At 39.1% G+C, this 22,346-nt stretch overlaps 1 protein-coding gene and 1 long non-coding RNA gene across 3 annotated transcripts in view; one reads left to right on the top strand and one right to left on the bottom strand.

Annotated features, from left to right (window-relative positions):
* Nucleotides 1-22,346, top strand: part of SNX7 (sorting nexin 7) — a 726,766-nt gene that overhangs the window by 138,552 nt on the left and 565,868 nt on the right. The gene's annotated exons all lie outside the window — the stretch shown is intronic.
* LOC110146615 (uncharacterized) lies at nt 469-17,063 on the bottom strand. 2 transcript variants are annotated; one of them, XR_011487785.1, is made up of 3 exons: nt 16,947-17,063; nt 11,012-11,189; nt 469-10,147 (listed from the first exon to the last, which is right to left on the bottom strand). It is a non-coding gene; the product is annotated as an uncharacterized lncRNA (long non-coding RNA). The 2 variants fall into 2 exon arrangements; XR_011487784.1 differs by having other exon boundaries at nt 469-11,189.

The following is a 22,346-nucleotide window of genomic DNA, read 5'->3' as shown; positions in this document are numbered from 1 at the left end:
AAACTGATGTGGAGTAAAGGATTTGACTTCCATGATACGTAATATGCTAGAGCTTAAACTGTAGGACTAGGAAGCTGAAAAATAACACTGTCTCATGAAAATTACACTTTCCTTTACTAAATCATGCAACACAAAACTGAATTTATGAGAAATTCTTTATGTAAAACCATCACAATTTACCTACTTAAAAGTTGGGCTTATATTGGGTTAGCATTTTAAATGGGATTCTAAATTAGGATATCTCAGTTAAATTCCTCTAAATTAGAATAAGATTGACAGCCTTATTTTGTCTAAAAAATACCAGTTTTGTGTTTCCTAGGAAATATCTCCCATATTGAATGTCCTCCATAGAAAGCATGGACATCTGGAGAGGAAAGGATGCTCCCTGGGGGAAAATTCACAGATTATTCTTATAATTCTATTTTAAATAGAATAGACACCAAACCAGAACACATATTCACTGATGTATTCATTTAATAAATATTTATTTACTAAATATCTCCTCTGTCAGACACTTTAAGAATCTTGTCATACAGCTCTGAATAATACAGATGAAGTACTTGCCTCCCTGGAGCTTTTCTTCTCATAGAAAGTGGTAGTGAATGAAGTTGTAATTTCAGCATACTTACGAGTAGAGCCTCTGTCACTCTCTGTTCCAGTGGAGGTGATGCCTTATAAGGTCCCTCTTTTTATACATCAGGGGATAAGTACTGTTGAAATAATACACAGGGTAAAGAAAAAGAAAGTATGGGAGAGGGTAGGCTGTTACTATTGATATAGAATGTCAGGGAAAGCCTCTAATGAGAAATGAGGGAGCAAGTGGCCCCAGGCAAATACTACAGCAAATGCAAACTCTGAGGCAGGAGCACATTTGGACCAGTCAAGAACTAACAAAGAGACCAGTGTGGGTTGAGTAGAATGATAAGGAGCAGGAGGTAGGAGAGAATTCAGTGAGCGCTTTAAAGACATGGGATATTACATTGAGTAAATAGAATTTATTATAGAAATTTGAACAGAGTGATATGATTTGACTTATGTTTTAAAAGGATCACTTTTGTTATGAGCTGAAGGAGGGCAGGGATAAAGTAAAGAGAACAGTTAGAGGGCTACTTGGATAGTCCACGCAGAGATGAGTGCTCAGAAGAGGTTGGTAGTGATTTTACACAGAAAGAAATGGTTCAATTTTGAATATACAGGCACATCCAATGTGAAACTCTTCCTAATAAATATTTTCCCACTGGAACACCTTTTAGTTTTTTAATACCCACATTTCATGCTATGTACATATCTCCCAATACATTTTTAAGTCTATGCTAATATAGGAAAAGTTAATATTTATGTCCCCAAACTGAATAAAGCATTAAAAAATATAATATGCAGGAAAAATCTCAACTGGAAACTCAAAAAACAGTTGGCAGAGCTTTAGAATCATGTGTAATACTAGGATAACAACCAAATATCAAAAAGAGGATGCTCATCTGAGATGCTGTTGATGCTGAGAGGCATTACAGAGTCATATTTAGAAGCAGTGAAATGTTAACCTTAAGCACAATAGGATAAAAAACTTTGGTCCATCCCTTATAACTCTGTTCAGAAAACATTGGAAATATAAGGAATACTCCATTTACATGCTTTATTCAAACACGGCAAATGTTTTTCATGTCGTAACTCTTCAAAGGTCTTTACAGATACCTAAACGACAGACAATTTCCATTAGTTACCATGAGTCTGAAATTGCCCGTTCATCACCCAAATTGTCAAATGTCATCACCTTCCACAGCAAGTGACAGACGCAGCTCTAACCTTTTCCCCTTCTTCCTTCTCAACCTTTGCCAAGTCTCAGGTATCCACTTCACTTGGTCAGTAAACGTACTATTGGGAGGTGTCTGATTTGTATTGTAAATTTTTGCCTCAATTTTTTTCTGACCAATATTATTTAGCATGAAATATATATTAAAATAAAACACTTTATAACCCAACTTTTAACGTTATAAACACACTTTAACACTTTAACTGACAGCTTTTGGTTTCACATAGTCATAATATGTATTTTTGCATAAAATAGACTCCCGATTGACCATTTTTGTACAGAACACCTAATGTTCAGAAACACTAATGATAAGTGGAAAATATCTTTTTTGGAAGGTAGGGACTTTAGGGAAGGACTGCATCAAGGGTGACTCCAGGGTTTTTAGCCTGAGTTAACTGAAGCATAAAGTTACATTTACTACTATGCATATGATTTCAGGAAGAACGGGTCTTGGAGGAAAATCAGAAATTCTACTTTGGACCACTTGAGATTCCTTTTAGATGTAAAGTCAGTTCAGTTCAGTCACTCAGTCGTGTCTAGCTCTTTGCGACCCCGTGAATTGCAGCATGCCAGGCCTCCCTGTCCATCACAAACTCCCGGAGTTTACTCAAACTCATGCCCATAGATGTAAAGTATGTAGTTCAATACATGAGTCTGTTATTCAAGAGAGGGAGAGCCAGGTTAGAGGTATCATCTTGGAAGTTATCATTATGCAGATTTATAGTTCTGAGATTGGATATAATCACATAGGAAGCAAGTATGGATAAAACATAGGTTTAAAGAAAAAGCCCAGGGAACTTTCATCATTCAAGACTAAGGAGATTAAAAAAAAAAAAATAGCCAAAGAGGGAGGTAAATAGGAGTAAACAGTGAGGAAGAGGAGATCCACAGTAGAGAGGTCTTAAAAGCCCTGAGTCCAAAGTTCCCTTCCTTTAAGAATCAATTTTGTTGAATGCTGCAGATTGATGGAATAAGAAAAGAGCTGAGACTTGACCATTGAGTTTAGCAACCTGTAGGTCACTGGTCATTTGGTAAGGACTATTTCAGGGGAGTAGAGGGGATAAAAATCTGGACCCAAGACAAAACAGGAGGAGAATAATTGGCAACAATGAGTGTAGACAATTTTTGAGGAGTTTCACTGCAAGGAGGAACAAGAAATGAAACTGTAGCTAGAAAGGCATAAAGGGTCAGAAAAAGCTGTTGTTGTTTTTCTACTATGATCCAATATCATGTCTGAAATGCAAAAATGGTTGTTACAAGAAAACATTGGTAATACCCTTGAATGAGTGAGGGATCAGATCTAGAGAAAAAGTATGTGTGTGTACGTGTGTGTGTGTGTGTGTGTGTTGATTGTGTGTGTGCACATTTGGAAGAGGGAATTGATTGGCCTTAATAGGAACATTACCAGTTCATCTCTTGTAATGGGAGAAATGTCAGAGCCTCTGGCCACAGATGTAGTAAATAGGTAGGTGTAGTGGTGGGAGCCTTTTGAAAGACTTTTCTAATTGCTTTGCTTTTTCTTGGTGTACAATAAACCCAATTCCTCAGTTGAGTACTGAAATAGTGGAATAGGTTTGAAGTTAAGAAAATATGTTTTCTGTATATCAGGAACTATTAGTGATGCCAAGATCCAAGATTGATGAAAGTGACATGAAAACAGAAGTTACTGGGAACAAAGAGGTAATATAAGTGTGAGGCAAAGATGTTATAAAAGACATAAACATAGAAATGAACATTTCTACAGAAATTTGCCATAGTAAACAGAAGAGTACAAGTTTAACGAAGATGCCAAAAGCCTTCCAAAGAGTGCTACCAAATGGTTATCAGTGTTTACAATGCCTTTATACAGATAAGTTGGTAAAATGGGACTTTTCTGTCTCTATTTTAGTCAAGGTCCCAAAGGCTGTGAACGATACAAAAGGTACTGAGTCACCTCATGTCCTAAATCAAAGAATTGGTCCACTTAATCAGGATTTGCTAAAAGGTTGTGATACTAATTTAGACAACCTCAGCCATCCGTCACCTCTAGTTTCTGTAAGTGGAGGAGGTTGGAGTGTAGTAAGAATGCTGTAGCAAGTCTGTTCAGTGCCTTAGGATTTTGCCTCTTCCTTCAAGTGAAACAGGCTTCAAGGAGCCTTGGGAGGTTGGAATGTGTCCCCCTGGGGTTTGGCCTGAGATGGAAGAGCAAAGAGAAAGAAAGCTGCTCTAGGAGCAAGCTGTACTTCCATCCCTGCAACACAGGTGTACATGAGTTTCCCAAAGGCTATGTGGTCCTTGGGAGAAGGCTGACCCAGTATAATTTTAAAAGGGACTCTGAAGGTCTTCTAGCCTAGGCAAGATAACCTATTGAATAGGGGGAAAAAAACAATCTTGTAATAACCTATAGTGGAAAAGAATCTTTAAAAGTATATATATGTGTGTGTGGGTGTATATATATATATTTTTTTAAAATATATTTCATATCACTTTGTTGTACACCTGAAACTAATACAACATTGTAAATCAACTATATTTTAATAAAAATCAAACATAATAAAAATGAAAGAAAAAACTAGCCAAACAAGCAAAAAACAACACAGCAACTTGTGAGGTTAAGAGTAGGTGGCAAAAGGGTTGGTATTTAGTCAGAGGAGCAGCACTGCCTATAACCAAGAGCTGTGGATAGGGGTTTCTAGGAGAAGATTCTCAAGAAGGATCTACAAGGCTCTGGTTAAGACGGAAAGAGTTGTATGCAGAGAGTCCTGACACCCGTACAGAGTAAGACTGTTTGTTGCTTTTCAGTCGCTCAGTTGTGTCTGACTCTTCACGACCCTATGGGCTGCAGCACACCAGGCCTCCCTGGCCTTCACCATCTCCCGGAGTTTGCCCAAATTCATGTCCGTCGCATTGGTGACGCCATCCAGCCGTCTCATCCTCTGACGCCCTCTTGTTCTGCCTTCAGTCTTTCCCAGTGTAAGGGTCTTTTCAAATGAGTCAGCTGTTTACTTTCCTTCAAATGCCTTCTCCCTCTGGGCTGGAACTGGAGGGGTCTGAATCTCTTACTACTGACATAAGAGGCAGAGTGGAGTAGACAAGAGAACATCAGTGTTCCCCTCCCATCATGGTTTCTCAGGCTTGAAATAGGCTTAGATGGGGGAAGGTAAAAGACCTTACTTGGATTTAAGTATCAAATTAGGGTATTGCATTGAAAGGGACTGGCCATTTTAATACCTGTCCTTTATTTGAGTAGAGTGGTTATCACCAAGTCACTCATATATGGCCTAGTTTATAATATTGTAGTGAAGATTACATGATAATGTATATAAAGGAATATTGAATTCTCACCCCTTCCTTAAGGTCAGCAAACACGTCCTCATGTTTGTTGTCTCAGAATATTAGAGTAGGCTCTTAGTAAGTGATATGTTGACTGCTGTCATTTCAAATTCATGACCACTAACCTCAAGAAGGGCATCCTGAGACTTTATCTTGGCCCATTTACTGTCTCACTGTCATAGGAGCCATTCTTGCCCTTTTCTTTCTCCATAAATATCTAACAGCTTCTCCCATGTCTTAACTGTTTGTGAATATTCCCATAAACATGGTTACTCCTCCTTCCTTATCATTGGAAAAGTTTGCCCACGAGTCCATCCCTTCCTCCTAAGCTGATGAACTTCAGAGTGCTTTTAGCAGCAGAGCCTCATGTTTTTCCCTGATGAGATCTTACATAGAACACATAGTCGAACTGTCCAAACACGGGGAGTTGGAATGGGTTGAGATGTCAAGAGTTCTGAATGTTCAACCATTCTTCCTTAGCACTTTCTGTCACCCAGCATGAAGGCTGACAGACCAGGAGGTATTCCTAAGGAAAGTTCTCCCTTCTTGGTATGGAATTTTTCCTGCCTTCCAAGCCAATTCATTATCCATGTGTTGATACATGTGAAACACCTAGATTCATGCCTCAGACTTAGTAAATACTTGATAAGTGTTGGCCATCATTGTTATCTTACAGCCTGGAGTGCCTATTTTTCTTTCCTTCCCTCTCCTAAACCTAGACTTGCCATAAGATTTCTGGTCTTTATTTTTTTATTTTACACTCCTGCCCGTATAATCTTATCATCTCATCTAGTGCCGCCTGTCACTTCTTCACGGACTACTCCTAGTTAACACACCTCAACTCTCAAGTCTTAGGTCATTGATCAACGTCTTCTCTGCCAGAGAGTCATTGCTCCTTAATCTGGCCCAAATATCTCCTTGTCTAGTTCCTTTTCCCTGTTTCTGTTCATGGCCAGATCATCTTCTGAGGCTTGACACATCACAGTCATCTTTAAATTCTTCATCTTCCTGGTGCCAGTCAGTTGTCACCTATAGATTCAGCCTCTGAAGTTCACCTCATACCTCTTTCCTTTCCATTCCCAATACCAACAACCCGGTTCAGTTCCTCACTGCAGTTTGTTTGAGCTAATGCCATAAATACTAAGTTCCACTCCCTCCAGCCTTCCCAGCCCACATCCATTACACTCTCCGGTTGCCAGACTGAACTTTCCAGAGTCCTACTCCACTTTGTCCCCCATCCCAAATCCTTGAATAGCTTCCCTCCAATTGAACTGAGAACACATACTTCTGCCTAAGATACCTGGCTCTCCACAATGTGTCTCCAACCAACCTGTTTTTTAAAACTTTATCTTACGTAGTATTCCATACAAAGTCTATATTAAAGCCAAATTAGGAAATTTGCTCTTATCCAAACATAACTCACATTAGAAATACATTTATTTGTACTTTATATTTCTGCATCTAGAAATCATGCCTGAATCTGTTGCATTTCTAGATATTCTTCAAGGCAGTGTATTGTGGCAATTTCCAGCATTTGCCTTGGATTCATAGTTTTGGGTTCAAGTGCTGCCATGTAAAGGTTCTATGACTTTAGGTTAGTTTCTTAACCTCTCTAGATCTAAATTCTACATTTGTAAAGTGGAAATGATGGTATTTTATATATCATAATGTTACTGAGAGAATTAAATGTGATAATGTACTCTTAAAGCTATTTAGCAATGGTACAATATGTTGAGTACCAGAAAGTAAGTTTTCTTTAACATATCAGGCACAGTCTTGACTCAGGATCCCTGTGCCTACTGTTTTTCTGACTGGAATAGTCTTCACCAGACATGTGCGTGGCTTACTCCCTTGCGTGCATGCATGCTTGGCCGCTTCAGTGGTGTCCGACTCTGTGCGACCTTATGGACTGTAGCCTGCCAGGTTCCTCTGTCCATGGGATTCTCCAAGGCAAGAATACTGGAGTGGGTTGCTGCCGTGCCCTCCTCCAGGGGATCTTACCAACCCAGGGATCAAAACTGTGGCGTCTCCTGCATCTTCTGTATTGTAGGCGGATTCTTTAGCTCTGAGTCACTGGGGAAGCCCTGGCTTATTCCATTAGTTTTCAACTAAACCATCACTTCTTTGAAGAAATCTTCCCTAACCATCCTGAGAGTACCCACCATCTCCACTATTCTCTATCTTTTTATCTTCTTTTTCTTTAATGCAATTGGCATTACATTACATAGTTATTTATTTGTACATTGCCTGCCTCACTAGAATGTAAGCCTCATTAGAGGAAGGTTTTTGTTCATTCTGTTTATTGCCAAATTCCAAGTACTTAAAACAATACCTGGCATATTCAAGGCTATTAACAGATATTTATTGAATGAGCAAATAACCAAATGAAATTACATAATAAACCTTAGCTTTAATAAAAGGTGGTTCCAAATGCAACTACTATAATAAATTCCTTTTACAATAAATTCTTTAATGATTAACACAACTGAGTTAGATACCTCCATCTATGAAATTTATGTATACTACTGTATATACTGAAATGTGTATTCTGGCTCAGATATTTATGTTTGTTTAGTACAGTTTGCCAGATCAAAAACTTCTCTATTCTCTAAGATAGGAATACTCTAACACAGGGGTTGGCAAACATTTTCTGTAAAGGGCTATATAGTAAATGCTTCAGATTTTACCAGCCCCTCGGACTGTCATAACTATTCAACTCTGCTGCTGTAGTGCAAGAGCGGAAATACATAGAATAAGTGTGGCTGCATTCTGATAAAACCGAGCTTACAAAAAGGTGAGGCTAGCTAGACTTGGCCTGCCAAACATAGTTTGCCAGCAACTGCTCTGTTACCAGTATACGCTCAGTAGCTTATAGCACAGTGACTTTTTGTACAGAAGTCATTCAATAATGTGAAATTGTTATTTGGGAATTATATTCAGTCGTATGTATAATAATGTCATGTATTATGTGTATGTATCTAGATAAATATATAATAGAGACACGAAGATAGTGTGTGTGTTAGTTGCTCAGTTGAGTCCGACTCTTTGCAACCCCGTGGACTGTAGCCCATCAGACTCCTCTGCCCATGGAATTCTCCAAGCAAAAATACTGGAGTGGGTTGCCATTCCCTTCTCCAGGGGATCTTCCCAATCCAGGGATGGAACTCGAGTCTTCTGCATTGCAGGAAATTTCTTTACTGACTGAGTTATAAGGGAAGCCCAAAAATAGTAAGAAAATGTAATAAAATAATGGAAATAGCCATAATTTATTGATCACCTAGGAATGTTCAAAGTTATTTCACTTAATTTTGACAATAGCCAAAAGAAATGAGTACTTGAAGTTCTAAGAAGTTAGGTAGCTTCTACAGAATTACTGAGAGGAAATAGCTACCATAGCAACAATAGCAACCAGCATTTATTGATATTTGATATTGCATTGTGAACTTTATATGTAGTATTTAAAATTCTGGTCACTAATTCCAGTGGTGGTGGTGGAGTGGGTGTGGGGGTTAGGGGGCAAGAGACCAGCTGGGTGTCCTACAATTCAACTCAGTTCTGACACTATCTGGAAATGCATGCATCAGATTCCACAGGTAAAGGGTTCAGTCCTATAAGAAAGTCCCCGCACTCCACCCCCCAGTTCAGATGTGAGGCTCAAGACCAGGTTGACACGTGTGCTTCTGACTAGCTATAGATTGCACGTTCCAAGGATGCCCTCCTTGGGCTCAATTAGTTTGCTAGAGTGGCTCCCAGAGCTCCCAGAACCATTTTACTTACTAGCTCCCTGGTTTTCTTGTAGAAGGACGTAGCTCAGGAACAGCCAGCTGCAACTGCAGCACAGAACATGGGGGAAAGGTGTGGTGCTTCCAGGCTCGCTCCAGGAGCCCAGTCTTCCCATACTGCCACGTGTGCACCGACCTGAAAGATCTCCAAAACCCTTCTTTGGGGAGTTTTTATTCAGGCTTCATTAAATATGGATGATTGATTAAGTCATTGGTCATTGAGTAATTAATTCCACCTCAGCCCCCTTGAAACCCTGAAAATCAGAAGGTAGACTGAAAGTTCCAACCTTCCATTCAAAGATGCTTCCTCTGGAAACCAGCCCCAGCCTCTCTTTACCTAAGGGCTTTCCTAAAGTAATATCATTAACATTACAAAAGACATCTTTTATTGCTCTCCTCTCTTAGAGAATTTTGATGGTTTTCAGGATTCTGCCAGAAACTGGAAGATCAAGTATGTATTTTTTTTTATAAGTCAGTATCACAGCATTGTATAATTTAATTTCATCTATATAACATCCTTCGAAATAAATAGTACAGTCTCCATTTTGTAGATATATAAAATGAGATTCAGCAAGTTTAAGTCATTTGCCTGATATCACCTAACTTGTAAGTAGTAAAAAATAGAACAAGATTTGCCTGATTCCAAACCCTAACAGAGTGATTGCTCTATTCTACTCTGAAGCATTTATAATTGCGTGTGACACCTCCAACGTTAGAGTCTCACAGTGGAAGTATGAAATATTTATGCTGAGAGGTTGGGATTATTTGATTTATTCAGTAAAATTTAAAATAATTCAATATAAGAAGTCCTTTATATTCTGGTCTTTTCTATCTATCAGCCTGTCTGACAACTGTTTTCTCCAAAATCTCCCAGGTCATCCCAGGTGGAGGGGAACTCATGACCTTTTGTGCAAGCCATATGAATTTCCTTTCTATTTCTTTTACTTCATGGCACCGCCCTGCCCTTCCAATCCCTCAGAGTACACTTACCTGTCTTTTCCACTTATTTGATGCTTGATCTGCTCAGATACCTTCACGCCATGAATTCTTCTTGCTTCTACTGACTTGCAATGAAATCTACATTCTGTATAATTCTGGTGGAAGAATCACTGTGGTGCTTTTTTTGCACAGCACTTGATAATGGTATTAAAATGTCTATATACACCTTTTCTTTCTCCTCACTGAAATGTTTAAGCACCAAGTTGTCATATCTTCTGTTTCTCCATCGTAACAAATAGTAAATCTAAAAATAAATGGCTATTTAATTGAGTTGAAGATACCAATAATAAATAATATTGTAAAATACATGATTAATTTTTTTAAAAACTGTGCTTGGTAAATTGATGTATTCCTGTGATCCCCTGGAGGCATACATTTAATGGGATGGAAGAGTCTATGGAAGAACAATGGAACAGGAATGCTTTACACAAGAGTCAACTAAATATAAAAAAGAATCTCAGGACCAGGATTCATTTTCTGTTTTTTGTATATTAAATGAAAAAGTTCAGTAGTAAAATAAGCAATTGAGTTATGTCACTGCTTTAGAGATCCAAATACCAAGGTACAAAGTATGCATTCATTGTTCACTCATAAAACTGTTATTTAGCAGTTGTCCCAGCCAGAACTGAATCAATTAATAATAAGATCTCCTTGTGCATATTGGCACTGTGCTAGGCATTTATAAGGGGGCTGGAGGTACTTATTTGTATTTAATTTCTGTTCTTAGGAAGCTTACAGTTAAGATAAATGCATTGAAAGAGGCATACATTTCCATGTATTAATGAGAGGTCTAAATGATAGGATACAGAATGTGGGGGAAGAGAAGTACAAAACACTTGAAAGTGTTTTCTTGATATTCTGTTTTTTGATGCCACTTTGAATTGATTTGTAGAAAGGAGAGAAGATGAGTGGGACTGGAAAAGCTGAAAAGAGGAGAATAGAATGTAAATGTCCTTGGTGGGAGGGCTCAGATCTTGAACTTCTTTTGTATTCTTTTGCATCACCAGCACATACCTAGAGCGATCAATAGGTGCTTCATAATACGCTATTAATTTTCCTTGAAATAAACATGCTGTTCACTAAAGGCTCTGCATCCTATTTCACTGACCCTGCTGCCTCTTCAGGCTTGCTCTCCTTTCACTTTTCTCTCTCTCTTCTGTCAAGATATAATCTTCATGATTCCTCATTTCTCCTATGATCACTCAGATGACCTCATTGGCTTGTTGAGATTTCATGTTCTTCCTGACTGTTTTTGTGTTCTGAAAGCCCAGCTGCATTTTCTCAACCTACAAAGAGGGACATAAAATGCAACCAACAGTCGACAAGCCAAGACTCCCAATCTATTGCTGGCTGACATAGACTAACTGCCCCAAAATGCTAGGTCCCTGCTACTGATCTACAGGATTTGGCATAAGCAGGGAAGATTTCCAAACCCACACAAAGAAGAATCGATTCTGCTGGGAATTTGGCTTTGACACTCAAAGGATTTATTTCAATATATAAAATACTCTTGGCATTTGTTTAGGCTTAAAAGCAAAAAAGCTAAACAAAAGCTATAGATTGTGCATGTGTATGTTAGTCACTCAATCGTGTCTGACTCTTTGTGACCCCATGGACTGTAGCCCACCAGGCTCCTCTGTACATGGAATTCTCCAGGCAAGAATACTGGGGTAGGTTGCCTTTCCCTTCTCCAGGAGAATCTTCCCAACTCAAGGATGGAGCTCAGGTCTCTCACATTGCAGGCAGATGCTTTACCACCTGAACCAACAGAGAAGCCCTGAGTTGAACTGGTATTAACTCTAAATTGTTACTGTTATCTGAATTAAATTCACCCATTCCAGTCCATTTTAGTTTTCTGATTCCCAAAATATCAACATTCACTCTTGCCATCTCCTGTTTGACCAATTCCAATTTGTCTTGATTCATGGAGTTAACATTCCAGGTTCCTATGCAATATTGCTCTCCACAGCCTCAGACTTTACTTCCATCACCACTCACATCCTCAACTGGGTGTTGTTTTTGCTTTGGTTCCATCTCTTCATTCTTTCTGAGTTATTTCTCCACTGATCTCCAGTAGCATATTGGGCACCTACCGACCTGGCGAGTTCATCTTTAGGGTCCTATCTTTTTGCCTTTTTGTGCTGTTCATGGGGTTCTCCAGGGAAGAATACTGTAGGCAAAAATCCCTTAGAAGAAATGGAGTAGCCATCATAGTCAACAAAAGAGTCCGAAATGCAGTACTTGGATGCAGTCTCAGAAATGACAGAATGATCTCTGTTCATTTCCAAGGCAAACCATTCAATATCACTGTAATCCAAGCCTATGCCCCAGCCAGTAACGCTGAAGAAGCTGAGTTGAATGGTTCTATGAAGACCTACAAGACCTTTTAGAACTAACACCGAAAAAAGATGTCCTTTTCATTATAGGGTCCTGGACAGAGTGTCTGATGAACTACGGACGAAGGTTCATGACATTGTACAGGAGACAGGGATCAAGACCATCCCCATGGAAAGAAATGCAAAAAGACAAAATGGTTGTCTGAAGAGGCCTTACAAATAGCTGTGAAAAGAAGGGAAGTGAAAAGCAAAGGAGAAAAGGAAAGATATTCCCATTTGAATGCAGAGTTCCAAAGAATAGCAAGGAGAGATAAGAAAGCCTTCCTCAGTGATCAGTGCAAAGAAATAGAGGAAAACAATAGAATGGGAAAGACTAGAGATCTCTTCAAGAAAATCAGAGATACCAAGGGAACATTTCCTGCAAAGATGGCCTCAATAAAGGACAGAAATGGTATGACCTAACTGAAGCAGAAGATATTAAGAAGAGGTGGCAAAAATACACAGAAGAACTGTACCAAAAAATCTTAACAACCTAGATAATCAAAATGGTGTGATCACTCACCTAGAGCCAGATATCCTGGAATGTGAAGTCAAGTGGGCCTTAGGAAGCATCACTATGAACAAAGCTAGTGGAGGTGATGGAATTCCAGTTGAGCTATGTCAAATCCTAAAAGATGATGCTGTGAAAGTGCTGCACTCAATATGCCAGCAAAATTGGAAAACTCAACAGTGGCCACAGAACCAGAAAAGGTCAGTTTTCATTCCAATCCCAAAGAAAGGCAATGCAAAGAATCCTCAAACTACCACACAACTGCACTCATCTCACATGCTAGTAAAGTAGTGCTCAAAATTCTCCAAGCCAGGCTTCAACAATATGTGAACCAGGAACTTCCAGATGTTCAAGCTGGATTCAGAAAAGGCAGAGGAACCAGAGATCAAATTGCCTACATCCGCTGGATCATCAAAAAAGGAGGAGAGTTCCAAAAAAAAAAAAAAAACATCTACTTCTGGTTTATTGACTACACAAAAGCCTTTGACTGTGTGGATCACAATAAACTGTGGAAAATTCTTCAAAAGCTGGGAATACCAGACCACCTGACCTGCCTCTTGCAAAATCTGTATGCAGGTCAGGAAGCAACAGTTAGCATCAGAAATGGACTGGAACAACAGACTGGTTCCAAATAGGACAAGGAGTATGTCAATGATATATATTGTCACCCTGCTTATTTAACTTATATGCAGAGAACATCATAAGAAACGCTGGGTTGAATGAAGCCCAAGCTGGAATCAAGATTGCCGGGAGAAATATCAATAACCTCAGATATGCCGATGATACCACCCTTATGGCTGAAAGCGCAGAAGAACTAAAGAGCCTCTCAATGAAAGTGAAAGAGGAAAGTGAAAAAATTGGCTTAAAGCTCAACATTCAGGAAACTAAGATCATGGTATCTGGTTCCACCACTTCACGGCAAATAGATGGAGAAACAGTGGAAACTGTGGCAGACTTTATTTCCTGGGGCTCCAAAATCCCTGTAGATGGTGACTGTAACCATGAAATTAAAAGACACTGATTCTTGGAAGAAAAGTTATGACCAACCTAGACAGCATATTAAAAAGCAGAGAGACCACTGTGCCAACAAAGGTCTTTCTAGTCAAGGCTATGGTTTTTCCAATAGTCATGTATCAATGTAAGAGTTAGACTATAAAGAAACCTGAGTGCCAAGAATTGATGCTTTTGAACTGTGGTTTTGGAGGAGACTCTTGAGAATCCCTTGGACTTCAAGGAGATCCAACCAGTCCATCCTATAGGAGATCAGTCCTGAATATTCATTGGAAGGACTGATCGTGAAGGTGAAACTCCAATACTTTGGCCCCTTGATGCAAAGAGCTGACTCATTTGATAAGACCCTGATGCTGGGAAAGATCGAAGACAGGAGGAGAAGGGACCCATAGAGGATGAGATGATTGGATGGCATCCCTGACTCAATGCACATGAGTTTGAGTAAACTCTGGGAGTTGGTGATGGACATGTTGGACTGGTGTGCTGCAGTTCATGGGTACGCAAAGAGTCAGACACGACTGAGAGACTGAACTGGACTGACTGTTACTGTTAAGAAGTGGAGGACTGAATGCTATGGTGATGCAGCCTTAGAGATGTACCACTGGAAGGTGAGAAGCCAAAGTTTAAGGGTAAACTACACAATGATATGCTTTTAATATTGGTCCCATGTTTTATATTAAATCCTCTTATATCTGAATTTTCCTTCTTTTTCACTTTTTGTGTCAGATGAATAAAAAAATCATATCTATAAAATGAATATCATTTTTCATCCATGCTGACACTATCTCAGTTTGCTTTGCTTAATTGTTCACTTTGTAAATACCTGATCAAAATAATTTTATCAGCATCTACCCCTTCAGTTAAGTCTTTGTTCCATACCCCTGCAGGAGTTCTGTTATTTGTTCATGTTTCTTTATGTTAGTTCCCCACCCTGATGCTGTTCATATGTTAAGGCCCAAATACCTGGTGTAATGGCATTTGGAGATGGAGCCCTTTGGAGGTGATTAAATGTGAATGAGGTTGTAAGAGTGGGGTCCTTATGATAGAACCAGCACCATTAAGAAACACCAGAGAGCTCTATCTTTCTCTGCCATATGAGGATATAACCAGAAGTTGATCCTGTGCAAGCCAGGAAGATAATTCTCTGGAGAACCTGACAATGCTGGCACTCTGGTCTGGGAATTCTAGCCTCCAAAACTGTGAGCAAATAAATTTCTGTCTTTTAAACTACCCAGTCTATATATTTGGTTGTGGCAGCCTGAGGAGACTAAGAGCTTCCTACAAAAATAAACTTTAATGCTGCTTTCTTGATTATAAACCTTGGCTTTGTCAGGGTAGGTTTCCTATTTCTAGACACGGAATACAAAGCTCTTGAGAGATTAATCCCATTGAACCTATGAACGTTGATTGTGACATCATACCTGTGTTCTCAGAGCCGCATTCACACGGTACTTCCTACAGCAGGAGCTGTAGTAAACAGCTCTTGCCCTGTTACTCCTCTAGGCATTTACATGCACTGTATGGGATGTCCTAGGTGAGATAGTGGTAAAGAATCCGCCTGCCAAATGCAGGAGACGCAAGTTTGATCCCTGGATTGGGATAATCCCCTGGTTGGTGTAGGAAATGGCAACTTACTCCAGTATTCTTGCCTGGAAAATTCCATGGACAGAGGAGCCTGGAGTTCTACAGTCCATGGGGTTGCAAAGACTTGGACACGACTAAGCACACACGCACAATTACCTTTGCCTTTCCTTGTGTCTTATCTGAAAAAACTCCATGCCGGTCAGATTTCATTGTCTTAATGAAGTGTAATAGGTGATCATTGTGTTCCCACACTGTTTTGTTCACCAAAGTTATAGCAGTTGTTAGACTTCAGGGGTACATCATTACTGTCAGTGGTCATAACTGTCTGCCCCTCAGAGCTGTGAGGGCTGAAAGCCAAAGTGCCTTTTCTTACTCATCTTTATGTTTACACCCCCCAGGAAAATTCCTGGTGTATTTTAGATATTCAATAAGTATTTATAGATGGATAGATGGAAGGAAGGAAGATATATGGAAAGAAGTATTGAATACATGGAAGGAAGGAAGTAGGGAAGGGAGAAAGAAAAGGGTTAGAGGTTGGCAGTTCAGTGACCTATGTTAATTGATTTGTCCTTTTCTCTCCTGGGAAGCCCCAAGCAATGTTGCTTTCTCAATGAAGAGAGGAAAATACTTTATTACCTTAGTATCCCAACCAGTTGTCATCCTCACTCTCATTCTCCTAGTTCCGTGATTTTGGGTAACTGTTGACAAAATGATTTTTCACTCCCACTGTTTTCTACACACTGATGAAATGCATAGGAAACTGCATTCTTAAATGAAACAAGCCCAGTGAATAATTATTAGAGAAAAAAGGTACTAGTACATGATAACAACCCACTCACTTTGACCTCTGGAGGTTTTTTAGTTAGAATAGAACTTGGATATTGTTATGAACAAAAATGCAGAGTTCATGTGTCAGGAGAAAATTGAAGAAATAATCAAAAGGCATTTTTCTTCCTTCATATTTTAACAGTTGCTTCTTCTCACATCATGTATAAAAGGCTACCTATATGATTTTTTATGTTTAGTTTAAGATAAAATATAGGAGGACAGAAAAATTATATTTAAAACTCACACCACCTGTAGTGTGTCTGCCCTCTAATAGAGATGATATAACTTGTCCCAGTGGGGAGATAGAGCAGTTTCTCCCCTTGGCAGAAACTAGTGAAGGAAGTAGGAGGTGTGAGGTTCCTAGTGCAAGACTCATTTAAGTTTACCAGAGAATCCAGAGTCTTTAGAAATGCAAAAAAAAAGTCTAGGGCTCAGGGACTAAAGAAAGCAAAATTTGTTGACATAAAATAGAAGGAGGTTCTGTTTGTTTTTGGATTGTTTCCATGTTGGTTTTGTTTTTTGTTGATGAGCAGTGGAGCTAATAAAATAAAAAGGAGCTAAGTGAATGGCTGGGTGGAAGAGGCAGAAGTCTAACCTGGTGGAAGTATCTAACCGAACAGTTTAAGAACAGAACATGGGGTATAAAATGATAAATTGAGCATGTGGATCTACCATCCCTCTCCCTCAAGTTCCAGTAGAATGAAAGAAAATATATATACACACATGATTCATACCCTAATAGTGCTGTCAGGTGCTTCTCGGTGGCTCAGTGGTAAAGAATCCGCCTACAGTGCAGGAGTCAAGGTGACGTGCGTTCAGTCTCCGGGTCAGGGAGATCCCCTGGAGGCAGACATGGCAACCCACTCCAGTGTTCTTGCCTGGAACATTCCATGGACAGAAGAGCTTGGAGGGCTACAGCCCATAGTGTCACAAAGAGTTGGACACAACTGAGGTGACTTAGCACATGCCCATGCTGGCAAGTGAGAAAGAAAGCAGGCAGTGCTTGAGGGCTTTAAGGAAGTCTCGGAGACTGAGAGTCGTGAAGAAAAGGGAGAAGAGTGATCCATTGGCCCCAAACAGCAGAGTAAGTTCAGTCTTGGAGTCCCAGAGAGGTTCTGATCTTCTTTGGTTCAGAGTCAAACTGGAAAGAGCCAGAGCAGGCTGGAGGGCAGTCAGAGATGTTAGCCACGCATTCCCAGTGTGGAGCAGAACCGAAGAACGGACAATGGGAGAGAGAAGAGAAAGATAAAAGTGGGATAACTGACATCAGCGGAATCAGATAAGTCAAGACACAGAAGAATTCTGTGGAAACTAGGGGAAAAGTATTGGAGGATATAAAGGAAGAGATTGGTCAGTGTGATTAGGACATTGGTGTTTTCTGCTTGTTGCTTGTGGAAGTTAGGTTCCTGGGCTGTCTTAGAGACTGGGAGATCTGGGCACTGTTTCCTTTGATGATTACATTTCAAAGGCCTTTGAGGAAGACATTTTAGGAGTGTGAAACTGGTAAGAGGCTAGGAGAAGATTTACAGCTCATTGAGACAGAATTTACAATTGCAAGTTTTCCAAAGTAAAGTGAAAGTCACTCAGTCATGTCTGACTCTTTGTGACCCCATGGACTATACAATCCACGGTATTCTCCAAGCCAGAATACTGGAATGGGTAGCCTTTCCCTTCTCCAGGGAATCTTTCCAACCCAGGGATCGAAGCCAGGTCTCCCGCATTGCAGGAGGATTCTTTACCAGCTGAGCCACAAGGGAAGCTTGTAGAAAGGAGCAAGTCTAAAGTAAACAAAGGGAGCATCCCTGGGAGCACTCCAGAATACTGGAGTAGGTAGCCTTTCCCTTCTCCAGGGGATCTTCCCAACCCAGGGAAGGGAGCATTTCTAAAGTAAATGCTCTAAGAGAAGGGAGTTCAGGAATAAACCTGGCTAAGGCCATCTTGGTCATCACTATGCATTGAAAATGGGTACTGGGTAAAGGTTCTTGATGGAATGTAAATTGCCTTTCTTTAAATTGCAATAAAATATCTATATTAATTTCCTGTTGCTGCTATAACAAATTTCCACTAGCTTGTCATAACATTTCTGAAAATTGGATGTCTCACTGGCGAGAAAATCAAGAAGTTAACAGGACTGATTCTTTTCGCAGGCTGTGGTGGACAATCGCTTTGTCTTTTCGTTTCTAGAGGTTGTGTACATTCCTTGGCTTGTTGCCCCTTCCATTTTCAAAGGCAGCGGCATACCATCTTCTCTCTTCTCTGACCTCTGCTTCCATTGTTAATTTGCTTCTCTGACCTTGATTTTCCTTCCTCTCTCTCTTTAGAGACCTGTTGTTTTCCCCCACTCGAGGTAATCCAGGATAATCACCCCACCTCAAGATCCTCAACTTAATTATATTTGCAATGTCCTTTTTGCCATGAAAGGTGCCGTATTCACAAGTTTTGAAATAAGGATGTGCGCTCTTTAGGGGGCCACTTTTCTGCCTCCCCCTACTTTTGTAGCATGCTGTTCATTTCCTGCCATCAATTCACGATCACTGATTTCATATTTTACATCTCTCACCCCCATCTCTCCCCAAAGGTGTAGGAAAGAGGCCTGGGAAAGAACATTTATACACACATATGCATGTGAGCATACATCACAGGACACTAACAGCAGCTTTCACCAAAACTGACAGTTCTCTTCTATTGTACTCCTGAGTCCATGTCTGCAGGCCCCGGGGGCATGATTTCCCCCAGGCTGGGGACTTGCTGGCCTCTCTTCTCCTCCCCAGTATATATACTCCTCAGGGTATCTAATCCTGGTGCCTATCCAGATGTGTTTCTCATGAGGATGCTGGATTCACCTGCAAATTTCCATGCAATGCCGAGGCCTCTGGTTTCGGGATTTTAATTTCACTGGATAATGATCTTGGTGATTTTAAACATTTTCTGTTCCTTGTTAAACTGCCTGCCCGATTCAGCTCCAAATAACAGCTTTAAGTATACAAGTGAAAATTTAGCTCCTAGTATTTAACAACTACTATAATTTTAAAATCTACTTTCAATTAAGTAACCTTGTAATTCTGAAAAGTGGTTGTGCTCCAAAGAAGTGCTGAAATGCCAACTGAATACAAGTCCACTTTATGTCTGGCAGAAACTGTAGAGTTGTCATGTGGCTTAGCAATGAAAATCTCATTCAGTAGTGCTACTGACATCACTGGTATAGTGCAGCATTTAATATTTGTCTTTATACATCTCCCCATGATGTCAGAACAATCTCCAGTGATCAAAAGAAATGAAGAGAGCTAGAATAAAGTATTTGTTAAATTTAAATATATACAGTTGACATTTTTAAGAAAATGTGCCTAAGAGATGTATTGATTTAGGAAATGATCATTTATGAATCTGGAAGCAGGGTAGCTTTTGAGACTATGACAGTAATTTCTTTTCTGTTGCCAAAACTCTATACATGGAGTCAGTTTTCCAAAGAGAAGTATAGTCTCTAAGTCAACACCCCTTTTAGGGATTTATTCTAATATGAATCAGTCATTAAAAATCAAGTCCAAGTTTCATAGCAAAAAAAAAAAATATATTTAATATTTTAAAAATTATATTTTCTTAGGTGAAACTGGTGTAGAGAGTTGACCTTAGAAGTGAAGTGAAGAACTTACTCACAGTGCTTGGAGATGTTATCTGCATTATAATAAACTTGAAATTCATTCATTTAACCCTTACTAGACATTGACTAGCTCCAGATGATTGCAGTCATTAGAAAAGAGAAAATTGCTTTAAAAAGAATACAAATCTACCATAGTTTCATATATTAAAGGTGAACCACATCTGTCTTTTAAAATGAAATAAAAAACAAGTTTGTGGTAAACAAACAGCTTTTGTTCCCCTGGCAATATTTATCTCATAATTGGGGTTTTTTTTCCTTTTTAAAAAAATAAGCATCATTGAAATTGTTTCAGCAAAACTTCATATTTTTGCTTATTTATTTGTCAGATTATATTTCAACAGATGTAAGTCAAAAATGTGCAAGCTTGATTCTTTCTCTTTGTTATTTTCTCTTAGTTTTTTTCAGATCACCGCTCAGCCTTGGAGAATTGTTTTGATAAGAGAGAGGTCTTTGAGAGGGTTCGCAGTGCTTCATGGCTTGTGCAAGCAGGCAGGCAGTTTTCTTTTTGTCTTTTTATCTGGTCAAGGACATTTACATATTATGTCAATAAGCACACAGAAATTTACAGACTGGGGTTGAGCAAAAATGGCTTTTTCTCAATAGACACAGAACTAAAAATATGAGATCGAACACATTCATATTTGAGGAGGCTCAGCCTGCGTTGTGCACATTCTTTTTAATACATTTTTTTTTTTAAATGCCAGGGGAAATTTAAACAATGTTTATCAAAGCAGAAATGCATTGATGGCATGTGTTGATTTCATTTCAACCCTTCAAGTTCTACAATGGACAGAGCTGTGGTTTACATCTAGCCCATGGGGCCAGGTTTGCCACTAACCTGATTGTTGACTCCCTGGGGATTACACTTTTCATTAGTAATATGGTTCTGTTGTCCCCATTAAAAGATACATACTTAATTCAAACTTTTAAAGAGTGTCTGAAAACATATTTAAACACATTTATCACATATTACAAAGAACTTTTTGAGGTAGTCAAAAAAGATTTCAAGAGAAAGAAAAAAAACCCTTAAAAAAAAACTGTACTAATGATCAATGACATTGTTTTGATATAGTGTGGTAAAGTCTGTTAGCTGACTATCTTTAATCTATCAATTTGAATTTAGTTTTCCAATAATTAACTCAATACTAAGCAAAAGCAATTCCAAATTTCAACATAAAATTGTAATACCAAGCCCGGTGTGGATGCATTCAGGCTAACTCCTCATAGCTAACAGATTTCTGAATGTGGCTTTTCCTTTTATGCAGAGAATGGACTGATTAGTTTCTCAAACATTTTTCTTGGTTTCTAAAACCGACTACTTTGTTACCTCTATTACACACAGATCAGCAGACTGTGTTTGGTAACAAAGGTAGGAGCTAAACTCGTCATAGTTGTTGCCAACAATTTATGAAGGAATAATCCAGTCCATAGGAAATGAGGTACTTCAAGTATTCGATGAATAGAAGGTTTTTCTCTGTCAGTATGGATTCAGCTTCAAACCTGTCTCATACTGATCTCTAGACTATTGCTGTATGCCATGTTGATCCATGCAGGAATAATTGTAAAGAGTTTCCAGGATTTCTTTTACTATCAGAAAAATCACCCTGGAATCACTTTGCTTGTGGCTTATAGTGAAAAACATCGGTCTGAGCATTTTGAGCTTACAGCCATGGATAAGGTGTTTAATTTGTTTGGTGCTGGGTTCTGTGACCTGAAAAGTAAATTGCTTTTGGGAGGAGTAGTGGGAAGAGGGATCTTATTATAGGAAAAAAAAAAAAAGATGTTTTCAACAGCAAAGATTTTTAAGGTTTAAATGTTTGTTTTTAGACTCATTGGCTTGACCCTCCTAATCAGCCCCCTCATTGCCATCCCATGAAAGCATGTGGTTTTTAAACTGATGAAGCAGGCAATGCCTTTTCTCTGTTGCTGTTGTGAAAATATCCCAGTTCCCTGGAAGAATTGCCAATAGTTTAAAATTAATGTCATAATTTTTATTTAAATTGAATGGTAAATGCATATAAAACACTTTAAAATTTTACATACCCTTTGACCCGGAGAATCCACTTTTAAGAACATGGATTAATCATGAGTCTGAGCCAAGATTTTTCTGGCAGTTTAGGTGTTAGTTGCTTAGTCGTGTCCAACTCTTTACTACCCCATGGACTATAGCCCACCATCTCCTCTCTCCATGAACTTCTCCAGGCATGAATACTATGATGGGTTGCCATTCCATTCTCCATGCTGGCAGGTTAAAATAGGTAAAAGTAAGAACAATTTGAATACCCAGTTGTGGTCTGAATAAACATATTGAGGTTTATATAACCTAGCAAAGATTTAAGTAAGGTAGGTTCATTCTTTGTAGCAATGATAAATTCATGTAGTCAGTAAAAATGTATCAAGCACCTCCTATATGTCAGTCATTTAGGTATTGAATATAAAGCAGTAAGGAAGACAAAGTTGTAATCTCACTGAATTT

Source organism: Odocoileus virginianus, chromosome 5 (assembly GCF_023699985.2).
Source record: "Odocoileus virginianus isolate 20LAN1187 ecotype Illinois chromosome 5, Ovbor_1.2, whole genome shotgun sequence".
In the NCBI taxonomy this organism is placed as follows: domain Eukaryota; kingdom Metazoa; phylum Chordata; class Mammalia; order Artiodactyla; family Cervidae; genus Odocoileus; species Odocoileus virginianus.
The sequence above is the reverse complement of the archived record's forward strand: the minus strand, read 5'-3'. Positions and strand labels throughout refer to the sequence as shown.